Consider the following 23,829-nt stretch of genomic DNA (forward strand, 5'->3'; position numbering starts at 1 on the left):
AAGAGGCCTTTGGAGCTCCTTCATTTGGATATCTTCGGGCCTCCATCCTTTGATAGTCTTGGTGGTAGAAAGTATTGCTTGGTGATTGTGTCACATCCCTAGTTCTGGTATGACCTAGGCTAGCCTTTTTGTGAGCATCATGTTTAAATTTCATTTAAAATTTGAATTGGAGATTTGTGAAACCCTCAGAAATCATTTCTGGAAATAACCCAGATAAAAATTGCTCCAAAAAGGGTCCAAGAAAATGTTCATGTTGCTCTCTAAAAATATTGGTCAGAGGTAAAATTCAAACAAATATTTTCAGGAGCTCATAAATATTTATTTTGGCCATTTGGAATTAATGCAATACTTATTTGCATTGGATATATATATGTTATATATTTTATATATGTCCAAAAATTCTGAATTTTGGTGAGGGGCTTTGGATTAATCCCTTAGGTCCCTGCAAAAATTGTCAGAAGAAAAAAAATGATTTAGTATTATTATTAAGTCAAAACAAATGTCAGAAAATAGAAAAGAAAACAAAAATAGAGAGAACCTTACCTGGACCTACCTGCGGCCTGGCATTGTGCGGCCCAGCAGGCCGGCCCAGCCATCTGGCCATGCCAGTCGTCCCCTTCCTCGCGCCACGAGGAAAGGGGCACGCGCCCGGCGCGCGCGGCCACGCGCCCGGCCACCTCCTGCCTCTTTGCTTCCTCTCGTGTCTCTCTAGAGACGCCACACACCCCCCAGGCCCCTCTCACTCCCTCTCGCTCTCCCTCCTCCCCTGGATCTCTCCCTCTCCCGCGACTGAGCGCTGCCGTCGCCGCAGCTCGTCGCCGTCGTAGCTACCGCCTCCCCCTCGCTCTCTCCATGTCTGCAAGCTCCGCGCCATCGTCTGCTACCTCTCCATCGAGCCACGTGACGCGGGAAGCCCTGGAGAGCCGCTGTCACCGTCGTCTTCATCTACGGCCACCGGAGATCGCCTTCGTCGCCCAGCACGCTCTGGGCCTCCCCCGAGCTCGCTGACGCCTCCGCGGGATCCGCTGTGAACCCCGCCGTCGAACCCCCCTCTCCCCTGCTCTTCTGGCACCCTCTAGCCCCGTCTGCCACCACGGCCGTAGCTCCTCGCCGCCGTTCATGTCGCCGCCGTCGTCCTGGACACCGCAGCTCGTGGCCGCGCACGCCAACACGCTCAGCAGCCCCCCAGCAAGCCCACGCCGCCAACCGCAGCCCCTGCCATGCACCGCAGCGTTGCGCGTGCACCTGGCCGAACTCCGGCCACCGCCTCGAGCTCGATTTCGGCGAGCTCAGGCCACCCCCGCCTCTCCCGCTTGCTCCAAAAGACGTGGACGAGCCCTGGCTCCTCGCCCGTGGCCTCCGCCGCCCAAATGGTCGCCGAAAGGCGAATCCCGTGCCCCTCCGCCGTGTTTGGCCTCGCCGATGGCTAAACACCGGCGGGTTGACTGGGTTTGACCCCCAGTTGACCAGATTTGACCCGTATGGGCCAATGACATGTGGGGCCCGGCCCTGCTAATTTTTAGTTTAGGATTAGTTTAACAACTAATTAACTCTGTTAGCTAACCGTGTCACTGACGTGTGGACCCCACACATCAGGTTTGACCTGGTCAGCCGCGGTTAAATCGCTGACGTCATGCCATTGTCATGCTGACGCAGTTATTCATTTTCTGGTATTAAAATAAATCAAGAAAATCCATAAAATGGTATAAACTTCAAAAATTCATAGAAATTCAACTGTAGCTCAGATTGAAATAAGTTATGTATGAAAAATGATCAGAAAAATTCAATCTATCCATCTATACCATTTTCATGCATGACAAACCAACCTATACATGATGTATATATGAAAACACACTTATGGCATTTAAAGGGACTTGAATTAGAGTTGCATTTGAACCTTTGGGTCAAATGGACCTCTTCCAAGTTGAATGCTAACTGCATTAGCTCAAAACACATCACATATTCATGCCATATTCATGCATCATATTGTTGCATATGCTTGTGTTTTATTGTCGACACCGTTCCTTCTCGATAGGTCCTGCTTCGGAGACCGATCCAGAGTACATGTCAGAGGAGCAGTGCCCCTCTGTTGATCTACCAGGCAAGCAAACCCCCCTTGTTCATTTCGATACAATCCTACTCTCTTGCTCCTGCTCTCTTTTATCGCATTAGGACAACAACGATTCAACTGCTACTTTATGCTGCGGTAGTTGAAACCATTCCTCTGCATGACCAGTCATTGCCACAGTAAATAGTTGAAACCCACTAGCATGTGTAGGAGTTGATTGGGCCATGATTGTGTTCCTACCATGCATTGCCTGCTATTGCTTAGAGTATGTCAGGTCTGATTCATTGGGAATGAATTGGAGTACAGTGCTATGTTCTGATGTTGAGAGTTAAGTGTGTAAACACGATTTGGTAAAGGTAGCGGTGAGAGGCCATGTAGGAGTACATGGTGGGTTGTCTCACTGGAACCGTCCCTAAGAACTGAGTTCTGTGTATGTTGTCCAATGACTAGATACTACCACACATTGGGTTCCGGTAACTCGACCCCTCTCGACTTATTAACCGAATTGGTCTCTGTACAGGAGTCGCAACTAGTTTCTGGTGTTTGTAGGCAGTGTTATTCTTCTACCAAGTGGCACCCGGCAGGGTGGGCTTGGGACAGACTAGGCACAGGTGGCACGGTGTACCAAGTGGCACCCGGATGGTGGGCTTAGGAACCCTGCTCACATCGTTTGGGGCCGTGAGCGAAACCTCGGCCAGATCTCCTTGCGGATGGAACCCGAATAGGCGATAAACCTGGACTAGAGTCTTGCATGGTTAGTCATGTCGTGGCCGACACCCTCGCCAGGCTTCCGCTTGAAGGTTGCCGAGGTACATGACATGTACATGGCGGTAAGTGGCGAGAGCGTGTGTGAAGAAGTACACCCCTGCAGGGTTATCATGATATATTCGAACAGCCGGGTCCACGGTTATGGACTTCTTGGATGCTTACGTGGTACATAGACAACTTAAAGTGGATATTCTAAAATGCTCAAGACAAGTGTGAGTGCTATGGATGGCCTTCTCGTAGGGAGATGGGAATGAATCCATAGTAGTGTATTGATGTGGTGTTTAGTGGACTCGTGTGCGCTCTCTTACCTTAAAGAAGTTACTCGTAGCCGTAGAACAGGATAGCCACTGAGTCAAAGATGGCTTGCTGCAACTAAACCCCACATTGCCTTCTTGATACTAATGCATGTATGATAGGATTTGATGTAAGTCTTGCTGAGTACCTTTGTACTCATGTTTGCTTAATTTATGTTTTGCAGATGAGACAGCTGTCTCACTAGTAGTTCTGCTTGGACTTCGACGAGTAGCTTGTTACCTCAGCTATGATCTTGTACCCTTGGGAGGGTCTTGTAGATAGTCAGGCTTCCCGGCCTTTTTCTTTTGTAGTTGTCTATACTCAGACATGTAATGCTTCTGTTGCTTGTATGCTCTGAATGATGGGTCATGAGACCCCTATTTGTTTTTGATGCTATGTGGCTCTTTTGGGCCTTTATCTATATGAGTTTGCGTTATGTTGTGATGCCATGTTGTATAGCACATACTTGCATGTTATGCGTATGTGTAACGTGTATTGCTATGTGTGGGATCCGATAACCTAGTTGTCTATCCTTGGTAGTCTCTCTTATGGGGAAATGTAGTCTAGTGCTTCCACCGAGCCATGGTAGTCTGCTACAGCCCGGTTTACTAGAGTCCTCCTAGCCCAGCACTACTGCTCCGGAACACTTACATTGGCCGGCATGTGATTCACTTCGTTCATGTGTCTGTCCCTTCGAGGAAATGTCACGCGGTGACTTCTGGAGTCCTGCTAGCCTGCTACATCCCGGATTCCTGGAGTCCTGTTGGCCCAGTTGCTACAGCCTGGATTCACACGCTGATGACCGACATGCTCGATGTTGTTTCATGTATGCCTATTCTCGTAAGTTAGTGCCAATTTGGGTTCACGACTAGTCATGTCGGCCCGGGTTCTCTGTCATATGGATGCTAGCGACACTATCATATACGTGAGCCAAAAGGCGCAAACGGTCCCGGGCCAGGCAATGCGACACCCGTGGGAATACCGTGCGTGAGGCCGCAAAGTGATATGACGTGTTACATGCTAGATCGGTGTGACTTAGAATCGGGGTCCTGACAGATTGTAGATGACTATTCAAGATACACTTGGGTATATTTCTTCAAGAGGAAGAGCGAGACCCAACAAACCATCATCGACTTTCCAAATGAAGCGCAATGACAACACAATACAAAGATCTTGACTATAAGAAGTGACAACGGCTCCGAGTTCAAGAACTACACCTTGGATGAGTTTTTGAGTGATGAGGGAATCAAGCATCAATATTCCACACCTTATACCCCTCAACAAAATGGTGTAGCAGAGAGGAAGAACTGGACGTCGATAGATGCGGCAAGGACCATGATGGCGGAGTTCAAGTCTCCCTACAACTTTTGGGCCGAAACCATCAACACCGCGTGTCATGCATCTAATCGGCTCTACCTCCGCAAAGGCTTGAACAAGAATCCATATGAGATACTCACTGGTAACAAGCCCAACCTCAAGTACTTCCGGGTGTTCGGTTGTAAGTGTTTCATTCTCAAGAAAGGTGTTCATTTGTCTAAATTTGAGGCTAGAGCTTATGAGGGCATATTTGTTGGTTATGCTACAAACTCTCTTGCTTACCATGTTCTCAATAAGTCCACGAGACTTATTGAGGAAACGTGTAACATGGAGTTTGATGAGAATAACGGCTCCCAAGTGGAGCAAAGTGGTACTTGTGATGTAGGTGATGAAATTCCTCCCCAAGCCATAAGAAGAAGGGGTGTTGGTCATATCCTACCCATTGAGGAACCCCTTGCGGCCGAAGGAAAAGGACAATGTTCCACTCAAGTGGAACCTTCACCAACCCAAGACCCACACGCTTCCGGACAACAAAGTGAAGGCCCTCGACCTCAAGAACAAGACCAAGGGCAAGGTCAATCTCAAGATGGTGTTGTAACATCAAGTGATGCCCAAGGTCAAGTTCTCTCCTCCGAGCAAGTTCAAGATCAAGAGCTTCCTCGAGATCAAGAACAAGCTCAAGACGGCACTCAAGATGATCAATTGACCACTCCTCGTCTCACCCCCGAGGAGGAATTGGAGCATTGTGCTGCCAAGATTGCTTCCAAGCTCTCCACCAAGGATCATCTCATGACAAATGTGCTTGGAAGCTTAAGAAAGGGGGTAAGCACTCGTAGACAATTAGAAAACTATTGTGAACATCAGGCATTTGTCTCGTGTGTTGAACCCCAAAAGGTCTATGAGGCGCTCGAAGATCCGGATTGGCTCATTGCCATGCATGAAGAACTCAACAACTTCGAGCGCAAGAAAGTGTGGAGATTGGTGCCAAGGCCAACGAGGAACCACAATGTCATTGGAACCAAGTGGATATTCAAGAACAAGCAAGATGCTCATGGGATTATCATTCACAACAAGGCTCGTTTGGTAGCACAAGGCTACTCCCAAGTCAAGGGTATTGACTATGGTGAAACCTTTGCTCCAGTTGCTCGTCTTGAATCCATTCGCATGTTGATTGCATATGCTTCTCATCATAACTTTAAGTTACAACAAATGGATGTGAAGAGTGCTTTTCTTAATGGCCCTATTAATGAATTGGTATATGTCAAGCAACCCCCCGGGTTCGAGGATCCCTACTTTCCTGATCATGTGTATCAACTCGATAGGGCACTCTATGGCCTTAAACAAGCCCCACGTGTGTGGTATAACCACCTTACCAAGTTGTTACAAGACCATGGTTTTGAATTTGGGCTAATCGACCCCACTCTTTTTACTAAGAAGGTCAAAGGGGAGTTGTTTGTGTGCCAATTATATGTTGATGATATTATCTTTGGTTCCCCTAACAAAGCTTTCAATGAGGAATTTGCCGCTCTCATGACCTCAAAGTTCAAGATGTCTTCCATGGGGGAGTTGAAGTTCTTTCTCGGGTTCGAAGTGAAGCAAAGGAGAGAAGGAACCTTCATCAACCAAGCCAAATACGCTCAAGACATGCTCAAGAGATTCAAGCTAAGTGATGTCAAGCCGGCCTCCACTCCCATGCCCACTAAGTGCCGACTTGACATTGATCCCAATGGTAAAGCGGTGGATCAAAAGATATATCGCTCCATGATTGGCTCCTTGCTTTACCTTTGTGCATCTAGACCGGATATCATGTTGAGTGTGGGTATTTGTGCACGGTTTCAAGCCGCACCTAAGGAAAGTCACTTTGTGGCGGTCAAGTGTATCTTTCGATATTTGGCTCATACCCCAAACTTTGGCTTATGGTACCCAAGAGGAGCAAACTTCAAGCTTGTAGGTTATTCGGACTCGGATTGGGCAGGAGACATAGTGGATAGGAAGTCCACTTCCGGAGGGTGCCAATTTCTTGGTTGCTCTTTGGTGAGTTGGTCTTCCAAGAAGCAAAGTTGCGTGTCTCTCTCGTCCACGGAAGCGGAGTATGTGGATGCCGGTAGTTGTTGTGCACAACTTTTACGGATGAGGCAAACTCTAAAGGATTATGGTGTCACTTGTGACAAAGTGCCTCTTTGGCGTGACAATGAAAGTGCAATCAAGATTTCTCTCAACCCGGTGCAACACTTCAAGACGAAGCATATTGAGATCCTGTATCACTTCATCCGGGATCATATTAGGCGAGGGGAGATCAAACTCAACTATGTCAACACTCATGACAACCTTGCAAATATTTTCACGAAGCCTTTGGATGAAGCAAGATTTCGCGAGTTAAGGCATGAGCTAAATATCATTGATTCAAGCAATGTGACTTGAACCCTTGCACACCCCACCACACTCAACTTGTTGTCTAGTTTAGGTGTAGGCATGGACATAGGGGGAGTATTGTTCTCTCAATGAACTTTCCCTACCCCCATAGTGCATAAACTAATCAAACTCTTTCACATTAGCCATTTTTTATGGTACTTGTGCTTCAAAGATGAGTGTGGGTCATGGGCCCAAGGTTAAAATCTTCGTGGCGCCATACCTCTGAACTCAAACATAGGTGGCCTCAGCCACCGCCCTCTCTTGGAGAGGTGTGTGTTTTTTGTTCTTTTTGTCGGTTTTGGGTGTGTGTTTGTTCTCGCCTTCATCTCGGTTTCTTTCTCTTGAGCTAAGCCTTTTGGCCAGTCCTTTTTGCGGCAGAGCGATACTACAGCGGCGTGCACGGTACTACCGCTGACAAGCATCAAGCGGTACTACCGCCCACCCCAGCGGTACTACCACTGCGGGGCGGGTAGTGGGGGTTATGTCGGGGCAGGGGGAGTTGTTTTCTCCCTCATACCCATTCGCCCCTGCTCGCTCGTCTTCTTCATCGGTCCAGCGATGCCTCGCCGCAGGAGGACCTCGGCCGGCCGCCATTTTCGTGTCGTCCCTCTCCATTTCCTCCGGTGGAGTCGATCCCCACCACGTCCTCTAGCCATGGATGCCGGTATTGCCCCCGATCCCGTTCTCTCTTTGCCTAGACCTTGCATCTCGTTTTTAGGGGCAATAGGCATTGTTTTACTCGTATTTTGGCTAAGTTGAGGCTTGAGTAGGATGGAGGTGGCTTCTAGGCCCTTTGGATTGAAGTTTGGTAGGCTTATTTTTGAATTTGGCATCTCCGGTAGTGCCGGATCTGTCCACGGCAGTAGGGAACCGCCGTTCCTCGTCTTGAGCGGTACTACCGCGCAAGCTGTACTGCCGCGGTTGGGTCGCGGTACTACCGTTGGATGCCCAGTTCCATCATTTCCTGCCACATTTTGATCCATGTTGCTTTGTTTGGTGGCTTATGCTCTTTCTTTCGTGTTGTTTCTTCTTCTCGTGTGTTTGGTTCCAGGTGATGATCATCTTGAGCAGCAAATCCGCCGTGTCAACCCCGGTCATGCAACATCAAAGCTCTACCGCACATGTGAGTCAGCAGGTGGTTCCTCTAGTGCTCCACCGCCGCCAGCGGGTGCTACCTCAAGTGCTCCACCGCTACCTCAGCTCACGAAGCGATCGGCAAGCAAGCCAAAGGGAAAGAATGTGTCTGAGATGACTGCCAAGGAATTTTGGGCAAAGCGTCGCTGCAACCCCTATGAGGAAGACCAAGATCCCACTTTGGTCAATCGCCCATTCTGGAATCGTTTTCAGTTTGCCATCTTCTTCGATGTGATCAAGGCTAAGAAGAATCACTATGTTGATGTTCGTTCCATCGACACCGATCCTATGGAAAAGGATCCTGAGTACTTTGGCGAAGCCCTTCAGATGTGCACTCAGTTGAATATTCTCAGAATCATGCAGTTCAACAAGGACTTTGATGCCGATTTGATATGTCAATTCTATGCCACTGTCCATCTTGGAACTGATGCAGAAAGGACTCTGACTTGGATGACGAATGGAAAGTTGCTCACTGTCAAGTGGAAGGCCTTCATGGAGTTACTTGGGGTGGACGATCTCGGGCTTGAGAATCCAGTCGCCTTCCATCCTCACCGCAATGTCACCTCCACTCACAAGCAAGCCCTCTTGCCCTACTGTTCTAAGAAGGTTAACCCCAAGACAAAGAAGGTAACCTATGAGCTGTCTACCTATCTGGACATCCTTCACCCTGTCTTCCGAGAGACTCTTTTCCCTCGCATTGGGAATCTAGATATGGTCCACTCCTATCTCGTGGACATACTTCTCTTCTGCCAGCATGAGAAGGAAGGAAACACTGGAGAGGCCCTGGACATTTCTCATGTTATGTGGTCTGAACTTCTTTCTGCCATTTCTGAGTGCAAGTGCCCGATCTATGGTCCTTTCATCATGCTGCTCATTGAGAAGGCCTGGGCACATCACTATCCCAGGACTGCGCTGGAAACTGGAGAGTTGATTTCTCATGATATCAAGCGTCTGAGGAAGAAAGACAACTGGGGCACACAAGCCCCTCGGTCTGGTGATCTACCTTCTGAGGCTGACATGGAGACCGAGGACGAGGTTGGGGCCGACAAGGATGAGGACTATGAGCCCTCCGGTGTGGATCCCTCATGGGCTAAGAGGATTAAGCTCAAGATGAAGAAACTTTTCTGCATGGAGTCTCATGGCCACTACATGTCTCATGTCTCTGAGAAGAAGGCCCGCAGACGTCACAAGGAGCTCATGCGCCAGTTGGGTGCCACTGTTAACAGCGGATCTGAGGAGAGGGTCACTGATGAGGAGGAGTGGGTTCAGCAGCATTGCCAGTGGACCGAATCAGACACAGAGCAGCTTCCGACCAATGACGGCAGTACAGACGATCCCGCTGGGATGTGATGTTCGAGATCCTCAGCTTGCTATCACCTGGAGCCGTAGCAACGCTCTTTGCCCTTTTGTTGTCTCGATGCCAAAGGGGGAGAGTGTTTAGGGATTTGTGTTCTTGTTGTTGCCGTGTTGCGAGTGTGTCTTTGTGGTTTGTGGTGTCGTTGTGTTTTCTCGCCGTTTGCTTTGTTTGGTTTTGTGCCAGTGAGACCTAAGTTCCAGACATATGGTGTGAGACATATGCTACCTTATCTTTATCCTCATAATCTATGTCTATCTAGTACTTTGGTATCTTATGAGTTGCATGCTTATCCCATTATATACCCTGCTCTCATGTATCCTATGCTTAGTTTGTTGGGCTATAAAATATAGGGGGAGTGTTGATCGTAATATGTGTGCCTTGCATTCCAAAGGCACTACTAACTAGGTGCACACATTCAGGGTGAGCCCGTTATATTTTGTAGTTCTCAGTATCTTTGCTTTCATGTCTTATCCCTGTGCAAATCCCTGGTTGTTATCAATCCACCAAAAAGGGGGAGATTATTAAGGCATATCTCTCTCAATGTAGTTTTGATGATTGATGACAACATGTTTGCGGACTAATCGTCTGCGTTGAGCATTTCAGAGATTCATCCTTTGGCACGAGACGATTTCTTTCCCCTCAGAGTGTTATTCAAGACGGTGTAGCTCTCTCGTCTCTTGTTTGGTGGAATAGTTTCGTAGGAGTCACCGTACTATCAAGAGGGGGTCCGCTTTGGTAAGGCTTGGGTGGAATCAACACGTACACATCCTTTCCTCACCCTCTGAGCCGTTCCGCTTCAATGGAGTGCTCTTTCCCCTTTCAGTGTGCGGTTTTGGGTCCAAGCGGTAGTACCGCGGTACCCAGCGGTAGTACCGCTTGTGGGTCTCAGCCGCAGTACCGTGTGGTACCGGGCTCCTTCCGCGTCGACTCGAGGGGGTCGCCTCTCGTGTCGGGTTGTGCGGTACTTGCAGCGGTAGTAGAAGCGGTAGTATCGCTCGAGAGCGGTAGTACCGCCCTACCACTACGGCAGTACCACACTGGGCTTGGCTCTTGTACCGCACGGCAGTACCGCATGGCGGAGCGGTAGTACCGCTGGGTCTAGCGGTAGTACCGTTGCCCCTGCGGTAGTACCGCCCTCTGCGGGGCTATTTTGGAGGTAACGGTTGGATGGGATCCCCTTCTATAAAATGGGGTCCTCTTCTTCTTCGTTGACTCACCTCTTCCCCCAAAGCTCCATTAATGCTTCAAGCTCCATTTTCGCCCGATCTCTCTCCCTAGCCAATCAAACTTGTTACTTTGCTTGGGATTGGTTGAGAAGGCCCCAATCTACACTTCCACCAAGAGAAATTTGATTCCCCCACTAATCCCTAGCGGATCTTGTTACTCTTGGGTGTTTGAGCACCCTAGACGGTTGAGGTCACCATGGAGCCATAGTCCATTATGGTGAAGCTTCGTGGTGTTGTTGGGAGCCTCCGATTAAGTTGTGGAGATTGCCCCAACCTTGTTTGTAAAGGTCCGGTCGCCACCTCCAAGGGCACCAATAGTGTAATCATGGCATCTCGCATTGTGTGAGGGCGTGAGGAGAATACGGTGGCCCTAGTGGCTTCTTGGGGAGCATTGTGCCTCCACACCGCTCCAACGGAGACGTACTTCCCCTCAAAAGGAAGGAACTTCGGTAACACATCCTCGTCTTCATTGGCTCCACTCTTGGTTATCTCGTACCTTTACTTGTGCAAGCTTATTAGTGTTACTTCTCTTGCTTGCTTGTGTGCTTGTTGTTGTTGCATCATATAGGTTGATCACCTAGTTGCACATCTAGACAACCTACTTTGATGCAAAGTTTAATTTGGTAAAGAAAAGCTAAAAATTGTTAGTTGCCTATTCACCCCCCCCCCTAGTCAACCATATCGATCCTTTCAAGAAGCTTACTGGTTGTTTGGCCACCTTGAGTCGATTCATCTCTCGCCTCGGTGAAAAGGCATTGCCTCTTTACTGACTGATGAAGAAATCTGACAAATTCGAGTGGACTCCTAAAGCTGATGCAACGTTTGCTGATCTCAAAGCCCTGCTTTCCACCCAGCCGGTGCTTGCTGCCCTAATCAGCAAAGAACCTTTACTGCTTTACATTGCAGCCACTGGACAAGTTGTCAGTACAATACTCACAGTCGAGCGGGAAGAAGAAGGAAAAGCCTATAAAGTTTAGCGCCCAGTATACTATGTTTCTGAAGTTTTAACTCCATCCAAGCAAAGATATCCGCATTATCATAAGCTTGTTTATGGGATTTACATGACCACGAAGAAGATTGCACATTATTTCTCTGATCACTCCATTACAGTCGTCAGCGACGCACCTTTGTCGGAAATTCTGAATAACAGAGATGCAACTGGTCGAGTGGCAAAATGGGCGATTTAACTCCTTCCCTTGGATATCAAGTTTGAGGCAAAGAAAGCTATCAAGTCCTAGGCAATAGCAGATTTCCTCGCCGAGTGGATCAAACAGCAACTGCCGACTCAGATTCACTCGGACCACTAGACCATGTTCTTTGACGGATCCAAGATGCTGAATGGTTCCGGTGCTGGGGTGGTATTGGTATCCCCCCGAGGCGACAAGCTCCACTATGTTCTCCAAATCCATTTCGATTCCTCCAACAACGAAGCTGAATATGAGGCACTTTTGTACGGTTTGCGTATGGCCATTTCACTCGGCGTTCGTCGCCTCATGGTCTACGACAACTCAGATTTGGTGGTGAATCAAGTGCTGGAGGAGTGGGACGTTAGAAGCCCAGCTATGACTACATACTGCAATACGGTGAGAAAGCTTGAGAAGAAGTTTGAAGGTTTAGAACTCCATCATATAACCCGACTGAAAAATTAAGCAGCAGATGATTTGGCGAAGATAGGTTCCAAGAGGGAAGCCATTCCCAGTAATGTGTTTTTGGAGCATATTCACACACCTTCAGTCCAGGAAGATCCTTTCACTGAAGAGCCCCCGCAACCAAAGAGCGCCACTGATCCGACTGAAGTCGAAGTCCCGACCGTGGTCAACTTGATCATGGAGGTTTTGGTCATCACTCCCGACTGGACAGTGTCGTACATTGCGTACATCCTCAGGAACGAACTCCCAGAGGAAGAAGAAGAGGCCCGACAGATCGTTCGCTGATCCAAAGCTTTTACTGTGATAAGAGGGCAGTTGTTCAGAGAAAGTGTAACTGGAGTCTTCTCAGAAAATGAAGCAGAATAGGCTCGGCAAGACGCAGTTGATCTCCTGGAAGAGGAAAGAGAGATGGCTCAGATCCGATCGACCATTTATCAGCAAGACCTGCGTCGATTCCACACCAGAAACGTGAGGGGTCGAGCATTTCAGGAAGGAGATTTGGTTCTTCGAGTGGATCAACAGAAGCCACACAAGCTCGCCCCTACTTGGGAAGGTCCTTTCATCATCACCAGAGTGCTCCACAACGGAGCATACCACCTCTACAACGTCGAGCATAAGAAAGACGAGCCATGCGCTTGGAATGTGGAGTTGCTCCGCCCCTTTTACACCTAGCATTCAGACTGTTGAGATGTAATAAGAAATACCCTTTAGTTTGATTATCAAAGACACAGTTTTACAGTCTCTTAAATGATTGTTGTTCCTCTTTTATATGTTCTAAAATCCCCTGGTGGGTGTCTTATATGCGAATCCGTTTCTCCTAAGTTTAACAAATCCTACCGAGTGATGAGAAAGCCTCTCACTCGGGGGCTTAGCTGCGAATCTGTTTCACCTAAGTTTGAAAAATCCTACCGAGTGGTGAGCAAGCCTTTCACTCGAGGGCTTAGCTGCAGTCCAGTACTCATCTAAGTTTGAAAAATCCTACCGAGTGGTGAGCAAGCCTTTCACTCGGGGGCTTAGCTGTAGTCCAGTACTCGCCTAAGGTTGAAAAATCCTACCGAGTGATGAGCAAGCCTCACACTCGGGGGCTTAGCTGCAGTCCAGTACTCGCCTAAGTTTGAAAGATCCTACCGAGTGGTGAGCAAGCCTTTCACTCGGGGGCTTAGCTGCAGTCCAGTACTCGCCTAAGGTTGAAAAATCCTACCGAGTGGTGATCAAGCCTCACACTCGGGGGCTTAGCTGCAGTCCAGTACTCGCCTAAGGTTGAAAAATCCTACCGAGTGGTGAGCAATCCTCACACTCGGGGGCTTAGCTGTAGTCCAGTACTCTCCTAAGTTTGAAAAATCCTACCGAGTGGTGAGCAAGCCTTTCACTCGGGGGCTTAGCTGCAGTCCAGTACTCACCTAAGTTTAAAAAATCCTACCGAGTATGAGCAAATCTCACACTCGGGGGCTTAGCTGCAGTCCAGTACTCGCCTAAGTTTAAAAAATCCTACCGAGTATGAGCAAACCCCACACTCGGGGGGCTTAGCTGCAGTCTAGTACTCGCCTAAGTTTAACAAAAATCCTACCAAGTATGAGCAAACCTCACACTCGGGGGCTTAGCTGCAGTCCAGCACTCGCCTAAGTTTAAAATACCCTATCGAGTGAAAGCAACCCTCACACTCGGAGGCTTAGATGCAGTCCAGAACTCGCCTAAGTTTGAAAAACACTCTTATCCGCAAGGACGGTGAGGTGCAGGTCGACTACAACCCTCTCCTCGGAGCTGCGCCACAAGTACAACATGCGCTCCATCCCTATTCGCAAGGACGACGAGGTGCATGTCGACTGCAGCCCTCTCCTCAGAGCTGCGCCACAAGTACAACATGCGCTCCATCCCTGTCCGCAAGGACAACGAGGTGCAGGTCGACTGCAACCCTCTCCTCGGAGCTGCGCCACAAGTACAATGTGTCTTCCATCCCCATCCGGAAAGACGACGAGGTGCAGGTCGACTGGGACATCCTCCTCAAAATCGCATCTCAAGTTCAAAGAATACTCCGAGTGAAGAACAAGTTCCACTCGAAGGCAAACGCAAGCACATTCAGAAGATAAACTAAGTTCAAATAAATCTCAAAAGTTTCGGGACGAAGATAAAAGTACTCGGGCATCGGGCCCAAAGGAGTTTAACGGTTACAAAATCACTTGGCATTCCAAGGCAAATTTAAGGTTGGGTATCAAGTTTGTTCACTCCGCAGGAGGAGGGCTTGCAGGCTCGACGAACTCGCCCAAATCAATTCCGTCAGTGATCCGAGTGGCAGCAGCAATGAAAGTTTCCATGAAGGATTGGAAGTCGGTGTTTTTTGGTGTTAGCAACCTTGATAGCCACCAGCTTCTCTTCTCGAGCTTCCTTGAAGTGGACCCTAACTAGCAACAGAGCCACATCAGCACCGCATCGAGCAAAAGATTTCATCCATTCCTGCACTCGACCAGGAACCTCATTGAGTCGAGCCATCAGAGACTCGAGATCATTCTGAAGCATTGCCCTTGGCCAGAGTGATGTATCAATGCGCGACACCGCCACTGATATGTCTCCAACGTATCTATAATTTTTGATTGCTCCATGCTATATTATCTTCTGTTTTGGATGTTTATGGGCTTTATTATACACTTTTATATTATTTTGGGGACTAACCTATTAACCCATAGCCCAGCGCCAGTTTCTGTTTTTTCCCTATTTTAGGGTTTCGAAGAAAAGGAAAATCAAACGGAGTCCAATTGACATGAAACATCACAGAACTTATTTTTGGACCAGAAGAAACCTAGAAGACTTGGAGTCCACGTAAGGGAAGCTTCGAGGAGGCCACGAGGTAGGGGGCGCCCACCCCCTGGGCGTGCCCTCCACCCTCGTGGGCCCCTCGTGGCTCCCCTGACGTACTTCTTCCGCCTATATATCTCCATATACCCTAAAAACATCGAGGAGCACAATAGATCGGGAGTTCCGCCGCCAGAAGCCTCCGTAGCCACCGAAAACCAATCTAGACCCGTTCCGGCACCCCGCCAGAGGGGGCAATCCCTCTCCGGTGGCCATCTTCATCATCCCGATGCTCTCCATGACGAGGAGGGAGTAGTTCTCCCTCGGGGCTGAGGGTATGTACCAGTAGCTATGTGTTTGACCTCTCTCTCTCTCGTGTTCTTGAGGTGATACGATCTTGATGTATCGCGAGCTTTGCTATTATATTTGGATCCTATGATGTTTCTTCCCCCTCTACTCTCTTATAATGAATTGAGTTTCCCCTTTGAAGTTATCTTATCGGATTGAGTCTTTAAAGAATTAAGAACACTTGATGTATGTCTTGCCGTGCGTATCTGTGGTGACAATGGGATATCACGTGATTCACTTGATGTATGTTTTGGTGATGAACTTGCGGGTTCCGCCCATGAACCTATGCATAGGGGTTGGCACATGTTTTCATCATGATTCTCCAGTAGAAACTTTGGGGCACTCTTTGAGGTTCTATGTGTTGGTTGAATAGATGAATCTGAGATTGTGTGATGCATATCGTATAATCATACCCACGGATACTTGAGGTGACATTGGAGTATCTAGGTGACATTAGAGTTTTGGTTGATTTGTGTCTTAAGGTGTTATTCTAGTACGAACTCTAAGGCTATTTGTGACACTTATAGGAATAGCCCAACAGATTGATTGGAAAGAATAACTTTGAGGTGGTTTCGTACCCTACCATAATCTCTTCGTTTGTTCTCCGCTATTAGTGACTTTGGAGTGACTCTTCATTGCATGTTGAGGGATAGTTATGTGATCCAATTATACTATTATTGTTGAGGGAACTTGCACTAGTGAAAGTATGAACCCTAGGCCTTGTTTCAACGCATTGCAATACCGTTTACTCTCACTTTTATCATTAGTTACCTTGCTGTTTTTATATTTTCAGATTACAAATACCTTTATCTACTATCCATATTGCACTTGTATCACCATCTCTTCGCCGAACTAGTGCACCTATACAATTTACCATTGTATTACGTGTGTTGGGGACACAAGAGACTCTTTGTTATTTGGTTGTAGGGTTGCTTGAGAGAGACCATCTTCATCCTATGCCTCCTACGAATTGATAAACCTTAGGTCATCCACTTGAGGGAAATTTGCTACTGTCCTACAAACTTCTGCACTTGGAGGCCCAACAATGTCTACAAGAAGAAGGTTGTGTATTAGAACATTAGCCACCTTCAAATGATCAAGATAGCTAGTAACACTGGCGACGCGAGATTCCAGTCGAAGCACATTCATGGCAGCCTCGTCGCCGACTGGAGAAAGGATAGGATCCAAACCCGTCTCTATCCGTCCAGTTTCCTGTTCAAAGTTTTGGCAGAATTCCGTAGATTCAAGGAGCTAATGAGTCGACTGGTCAGGAGTAACTTGCAAACAGCAAAACAGTCGGATAAAAAGGGGTACCTTCGAGCATAAGGAAGAGCTTCTTGGCGAGGGCCTTCAGATAAGCTTCCAAGTCGTTTCTCCTACGAGACATGCTTTCTAGCTGGTCGTTCAGTTCAACCTTATCTTTCTTCAGACGAGTCGCCTCTCGGTTGGATTCAGTAAGAGACGACTTCAGCTTGGTTATTTCCTCCTCTAGCGCTCTGACCAAAGCCAGCTTTTTGTCAGCAAGGGCAGTCTTCTCCTGAGCCTCCTTTTGCGCAGCTGCAAGGTCCTGGTCCTTCTTCTCCAGAGCCAGCCTCATTTTCTCTACAAAATACGCATTTGGGTCAAACAGAAGAACGAAGGGATAACTTGAAGGATGGTCGAGATAAGCAGTCGACAGGCCATTACCTTCCATACCAGCAACTTCATCTTGAGCCTTTTTTAAGTTCTGTCGGGCCAGCTCCCAGTCAAGGTTGAGTTGCCTTTGCTTTTCCTCGAATTTGGCGAACTTGGAGATAAGCACACAAGACTTCTACAATGAGTAAAAGACATGTCAATGGGCAAAATCAAAGATTATTTACTTCCGAGTGAATAAAACTTTAAGACTACTACAGAATCAAACATTCTACAGTAGTCTCTGGGACTACACCCAGTGGGTGCACTTAGTGTGTCCCCACTGGTTCAGATTCCACTCGACATGGTCTGCCCAGACCGACTAAAAAAAGAGAGAGAAACAAGTGCTCAGACCCCAACCGACTGCCAGCAGTCGATTGCGTTCTCGGGGACTACACCCAGTGGGTGCACTTAGCGTGCCCCCACTGCTTCAGATCCCACTCGACATGGTCCGCCCAAACCAAGTGGAAGAGTGAAAACTACAAAGATGACAAAACACCCAGTGGGTGTGCAGATGTGAAGTGCAGGACGACAAGAGATTACACGGAGAAAAGTATTCAAGTAGCATATCCTAACAGAACAAGTTCAGTCGGAAGCCAACTTACTTGGACATTGGCTCGGAGGGCCGCGCTGGTATCATAAGCAGCCTGGCTATTTTCATGCACCACCTTCACCCGCTCCATCATTATGCCAGCCTGGCGAATGGCTTCCGCAGCGGCGTTCGCCTGGCTTTCTGGAATGTGATGAGTGGTGAAGAATGGGACTGATGGTCCAGACACAGCAGCTTGAAGTTCTGAGGTATGAAGTTGGATGGCTGAAGCAGGCACTGGCACAGTCGACGATGTGGGGCGTACACTCAACACTGGATCTGCAAACGTAACAGAAGCCCTACTCACATGTTCAAGATGTTGAACTACTGGCTCTGCTGCCGGTTCCGATTGAGAGGTCTTGCCAGCTGGCGCCTTCTTGTTCCTCCTGGGCCTAGGCGGCACATCCTCACCATTATCTGGAAGCTCAATGACATTGGGAGGGGCTGCAAAGAGATCAGTCGACCCCATATCAGCCGTCAGAATTTAATCAACCAAGTAACCAAAGACAGGGTCACGAGAGTTGTACCTGGGTTGGAGGTGACTGGATCTTCCATTTCCTCATCTTCGTACTGGAGGGTGGAAGTCCCAGAGGTAGCAGCCCTGCAAATTTCAAAATTTAGTCGATCGCGTCTATCGCACCGAGTCAACCAAAGGATCAAGTCTGATTATTACCCAGAGACAGTAGGAATGACCACTTTGATCTTGGGCAAAGCCTTCAGCGGTTTGGATGACGCAGCTTTCAGTTGTTTCGGCACCTTATCAGTCGACGCTGGAGACGGTGCAGTTTTCGGTTGCTTCTGTGCCCTCTCAGTCGGCACTGGAGAAGACGTTCGTGGGCGCTTCAATGATTGACCAGCCAGTGCGGTCGCTTTGTCATGGGTGCTTGCCGGGTCGTGAGCGTGCTTGGATCGTTTTTTCCCTACGAGGGGGTGAGTCGACCTCTTCTTTGTCACTCGGTTCGTCACTCTCCTCGTCCTCCTCTTCATCAGAATGCCACTCACCGCTCTCACCCCCGCTCGCCTCCCCCTCCGGATCCTGCACTTGCTCCCCGTTCGGCATTGAGTACATCTCAGTAAGGGCCTGAAAGATAACAAGCGAGGCAAAAATCAGTCGGTTGTCAACAAGCGATTACATGATGAATCAAGAAAACATTCGGCAATCTAGAGTCGGACCTGGTCTGGCTGGCGCGAGTTGTCGAATGGAGGGACTCTCCTGGACTCCCTGGGGTTATCCTTGTTGCCGGTCATGCCTTTCAGCCACTTCTCCACCGTGTCCTCATCAACCTCCTCTGGGTGGATCCGAGTGGAATCCTCAATACCCGAGTACATCCACATTGGATGGTCACGGGCTTGGAGCGGCTGGATGCGTCGTTTAAGGAAAACCTCCAACAGATCCATACTAGTCATGCCGTCCTGAACGAGCTAGACCACCCGCTCGACAAACACCTTCACCTGTGCCTTCTCCTCTGGGATCACTTTCAAGGCGGAGGGCTTCTCGGCCCGAGCCATGGAGAAAGGAGGGAGTTCGGTCGACTGACCTGGAGTAGGCTGGTCTTTGCAATAAAACCAGGTCGACTGCAATCCTTGGACTAACTCAGGAAGGATCATGGCTGGTAAAGTGCTCTTGCCTCTCATTTGAATCCCAAGACCCCCACACATCTGAATTACGTGTGTCCTCTCGTCACTCGGGTTGGCCTTCTTGACCGACTGAGAACGACACGTGAAAATGTGCTTGAAAAGACCCAGTGTGGCCTACAACCTAAGAAGTTCTCACACATGGACACATAGGCAGCGAGATATACGATGGTGTTGAGAGTAAAGTGGTGGATTTGTGCTCCAAAGAAGTTCAGGAATCCCCAGAAAAAAGGATGGGGAGGCAAAGAAAATCCACGGTCAACATGAGTGGCGAGGATAACGCACTAATCTCTCGTGGATGTGGTTCAGTCTCGCCTTCCGGGAGCCGCGCCGATTCATGAGGAATCAGCGCCCCCTCGACCAGATCTTCGATGTCGTCCTGACTGATCGTCAACCAAATCCAGTCGCCCTAGATCCAGCTGCGCGGCAGGCCGGACCACGACGAAGATCCGCCCCGGCTGGACCTCTTCCCCTTCGCCTTCGTCGTTGCCTTCTTCACGTGCTCCAGAGCCACCGTCTTCTCCTTCCCCATGGCCGCAGGAGAAACTCGAACGGAGCAGCGACACCGGGAGTAGAGGCAGATGTGGCAGAGAGAGCAGAGGAGAAAGAAGGATAATGGGAACGCATAGTGCAGAAAACCCCAATCCGGCACCTTATATCAGGCCGCTTCTGACTGTCTGACATGTGGGTCCGGGCGATCCTATCAAATCCCGCAATAGTCGCGCGCGAGGTACGTGGCGAAAAAGGTGTCGCGGTAATTGGGGCGGCCTCGCCTAATCCCGTCCGATTACTGCGGCCTCCTCCGTCCCGCGCACTTCCCCAAAATATGAATCCCATGATATCCGTGAACAACAGGGCAACCTGTCAAACGGAAGATTTTTTCCATACCAGTACACAAAGCATCACAGTAAAGTTCACTCGGCAGAACCAAGAATGGATCAAGGCGACTGAAAAAGAAGTTGAAGTCATCATGATTGTTCGTTTGGTCCCAATAAGACGCTGTCGAAGTGCGAAAATTTAATCAGAGGTGTTCTCAACTCCTTCTCCACTCAAGCCCCGAACCATTCAGGGGCTAATGATGAAGCTATGTACTTAGGGTAGGGTCATAGGCCTATCCTAGACACCCTTCCCTAGGACATCATCTTAAAGCTAGAAGAATTCAAGGGATATCATCATCCACTCAACTGCAAGTCGTTCCACTCGGAAGATTCAAAGTCACTCGACCGCAAAAATTGTCACTCGACAGACAGAAGACCTAAAGTCACTCTGCACGGCAACGGTCGGACATTTACTTCATAGACTTAATAGGCCATTATATCACTGATACGTCTCCAACATATCTATAATTTTTTATTGTTCCATGCTATATTATATTCTGTTTTGGACATTATTGGGCTTTATTATACACTTTTATATTATTTTTGGGACTAACCTATTAACTGGAAGCCCAGCCCAGAATTGTTGTTTTTTGCCTATTTTAGGGTTTCGCGGAAAAAGAATATCAAATGGAGTCCAAACGGAATGAAACCTTCGGGAATGTGATTTTCGGAACGAACATGATCCAGAGGACTTGGACCCTACGTCAAGACATCAACCAGGAGGCCACGAGGTAGGGGGGCGCGCCTACCCCCCTGGGCGCGCCCTCCACCCTCGTGGGCCCCCTGTTGCTCCACCGACGTACTCCTTCCTCCTATATATACCTACGTACCCCCAAACTACCAGATACGGAGCCAAAACCCTAATTCTACCACCGTAACTTTCTGTATCCACGAGATCCCATCTTGGGGCCTGTTCCGGAGCTCCGCCGGAGGGGCATCGATCACGGAGGGCTTCTACATCAACACCATAGCCCTTCCGATGAAGTGTGAGTAGTTTACATCAGACCTACGGGTCCATAGTTATTAGCTAGATGGCTTCTTCTCTATTTTTGGATCTCAATACAAAGTTCTCCCCCTCTCTTGTGGAGATCTATTCGATGTAATCTTCTTTTGCGGTGTGTTTGTTGAGACCGATGAATTGTGGGTTTATGATCAAGTTTATCTATGAACAATATTTGAATCTTCTTTGAATTCTTTTATGTATGATTGGTTATCTTTGCAAGTCTCTTCGAATTATCAGTTTGGTTTGGCCTACTAGATTGATCTTTCTTGCAATGGGAGAAGTGCTTAGCTTTGGTTTCAATCTTGCGGTGTCCTTTCCCAGTGACAGTAGGGGCAGCAAGGCACGTATTGTATTGTTGCCATCAAGGATAACAAGATGGGGTTTATTTCATATTGCATGAGTTTATCCCTCTACATCATGTCATCTTGCTTAAAGCGTTACTCTGTTCTCTTGAACTTAATACTCTAGATGCATGCTTGATAGCGGTCGATGTGTGGAGTAATAGTAGTAGATGCAGCCAGGAGTCGGTCTACTTGTTTCGGACATGATGCCTATATACATGATCATACCTAGATATTCTCATAACTATGCTCAATTCTGTCAATTGCTCAACAGTAATTTGTTTACCCATCGTGAATACTTATGCTCTCGAGAGAAGCCACTAGTGAAACCTATGGCCCCCGGGTCTATCTTCCATCATATTAATCTTCGAACACTTAGTTATTTTTATTGCCTTTTATTTTACTTACATCTTTATCATAAAAATACCAAAAATATTATTTTATCATATCTATCAGATCTCACTCTCGTAAGTAACCGTGTAGGGATTGACAACCCCTTATCACATTGGTTGTGAGGATTTATTTGTTTGTGTAGGTACGAGGGACTGGTGCGTGGCCTCCTACTGGATTGATACCTTGGTTCTCAAAAACTGAGGGAAATACTTACGCTACTCTGCTGCATCACCCTTTCCTCTTCAAGGGAAAACCAACGCAAGTGCTCAAGAGGTAGCAAGAAGGATTTCTGGCGCCGTTGCCGGGGAGGTCTACGTAGAAGTCAACATACCAAGTACCCATCACAACCCTTATCTCCCGCATTACATTATTTGCCATTTGCCTATCGTTTTCCTCTCCCCCACTTCACCCTTGCCGTTCTATTCGCCCTCTCTCTCTCTATCCTCCCTATCTTTCTCTATTTGCCTCTTTTTGCCCGTTCCATGTTTGCTTGTGTGTCGGATTGCTTGCTTGTCACGATGGCTCAAGATAACACTAAATTGTGTGACTTTACCAATACCAACAACAATGATTTTATTAGCACTCCGATTGCTCCTCTTACCGATGCTGAATCTTGTGAAATTAATGCTACCTTGCTGAATCTTGTCATGAAAGATCCGTTTTCCGGCCTTCCTAGTGAAGATGCCGCTACCCATCTAAATAGCTTCGTTGATTTGTGTGATATGCAAAAGAAAAATATGTGGATAATGATATTGTTAAATTGAAGCTATTTCCTTTTTCGCTTAGAGATCGTGCTAAGGCTTGGTTTACAACTTTGCCTAAAAATAGTATTGATTCGTGGAATATGTGCAAAGATGCTTTTATCTCTAAGTATTTTTCCTCCCGCTAAGATCATCTCTCTTAGAAACGATATTATGAATTTTAAGCAACTTGATCGTGAACATATTGCACAAGCTTGGGAGAGGATGAAATTAATGATACGTAATTGCCCTATGCATGGTTTGAATTTGTGGATGATTATACAAATTTTTTATGCCGGATTGAATTTTGCTTCTAGAAATCTTTTAGATTCGGCCGCGGGAGGCACTTTTATGGAAGTCACTTTAGGATAAGCTACTAAACTCCTAGATAATATTATGGTTAATTATTCTCAATGGCACACTGAAAGATCTACTAATAAGAAAGTGCATGCGATAGAAGAAATTAATGTTTTGAGTGGAAAGATGGATGAACTTGTGAAATTATTTGCTAATGAAAGTGTTTCTTATGATCCTAATGATATGCCTTTGTCTACTTTTATTGAGAATAATAGCGAATCTATGGATGTGAATTTTGTTGGTAGGAACAATTTTGGTAACAACGCATATAGAGGAAACTTTAACCCTAGGCCGTATCCTAGTAATTCCTCTAATAATTTTGGTAATTCCTACAACAATTCTTATGGAAATTATAATAATATGCCCTCTGATTTTGAATCTAATATTAAAGAATTTATTACTTCACAAAAGAATTTCAAAGCTTTGATTGAAGAAAAATTGCTTAAGATTGCTGAGTTGGCTAGGAACGTTGATAGAATTTCTCTTGATGTTGATTCTTTGAAACTTATATCTATTCCACCTAAGCATGATATCAATGAGTCTCTCAAATCCATGAGAATTTCCATTGATTAGTGCAAAGAAAGAACCGCTAGGATGCGTGCTAAGAAAGATTGCTTTATAAAAGCGTGTTCTTCTAGTTTCCATGATAATAAAGATGAAGATCTAAAAGTTATGATGTGTCCCCTATTAAATCTTTTTTTTGCAATATGAATCTTGATAATATTGGGACTGAATATGATCCACCTTTACCTAGACGACGTTCCAAAAATTTGGAGTCTTTAGATCTTGATGCTAAAATTGTTAAAAGTGGGATTGAAGAAGTCAAAACTTTAAATATTGATGAACCCACTATTTTGGATTT

This window comes from Triticum urartu, chromosome 3, assembly GCF_003073215.2.
Source record: "Triticum urartu cultivar G1812 chromosome 3, Tu2.1, whole genome shotgun sequence".
NCBI lineage: Eukaryota > Viridiplantae > Streptophyta > Magnoliopsida > Poales > Poaceae > Triticum > Triticum urartu.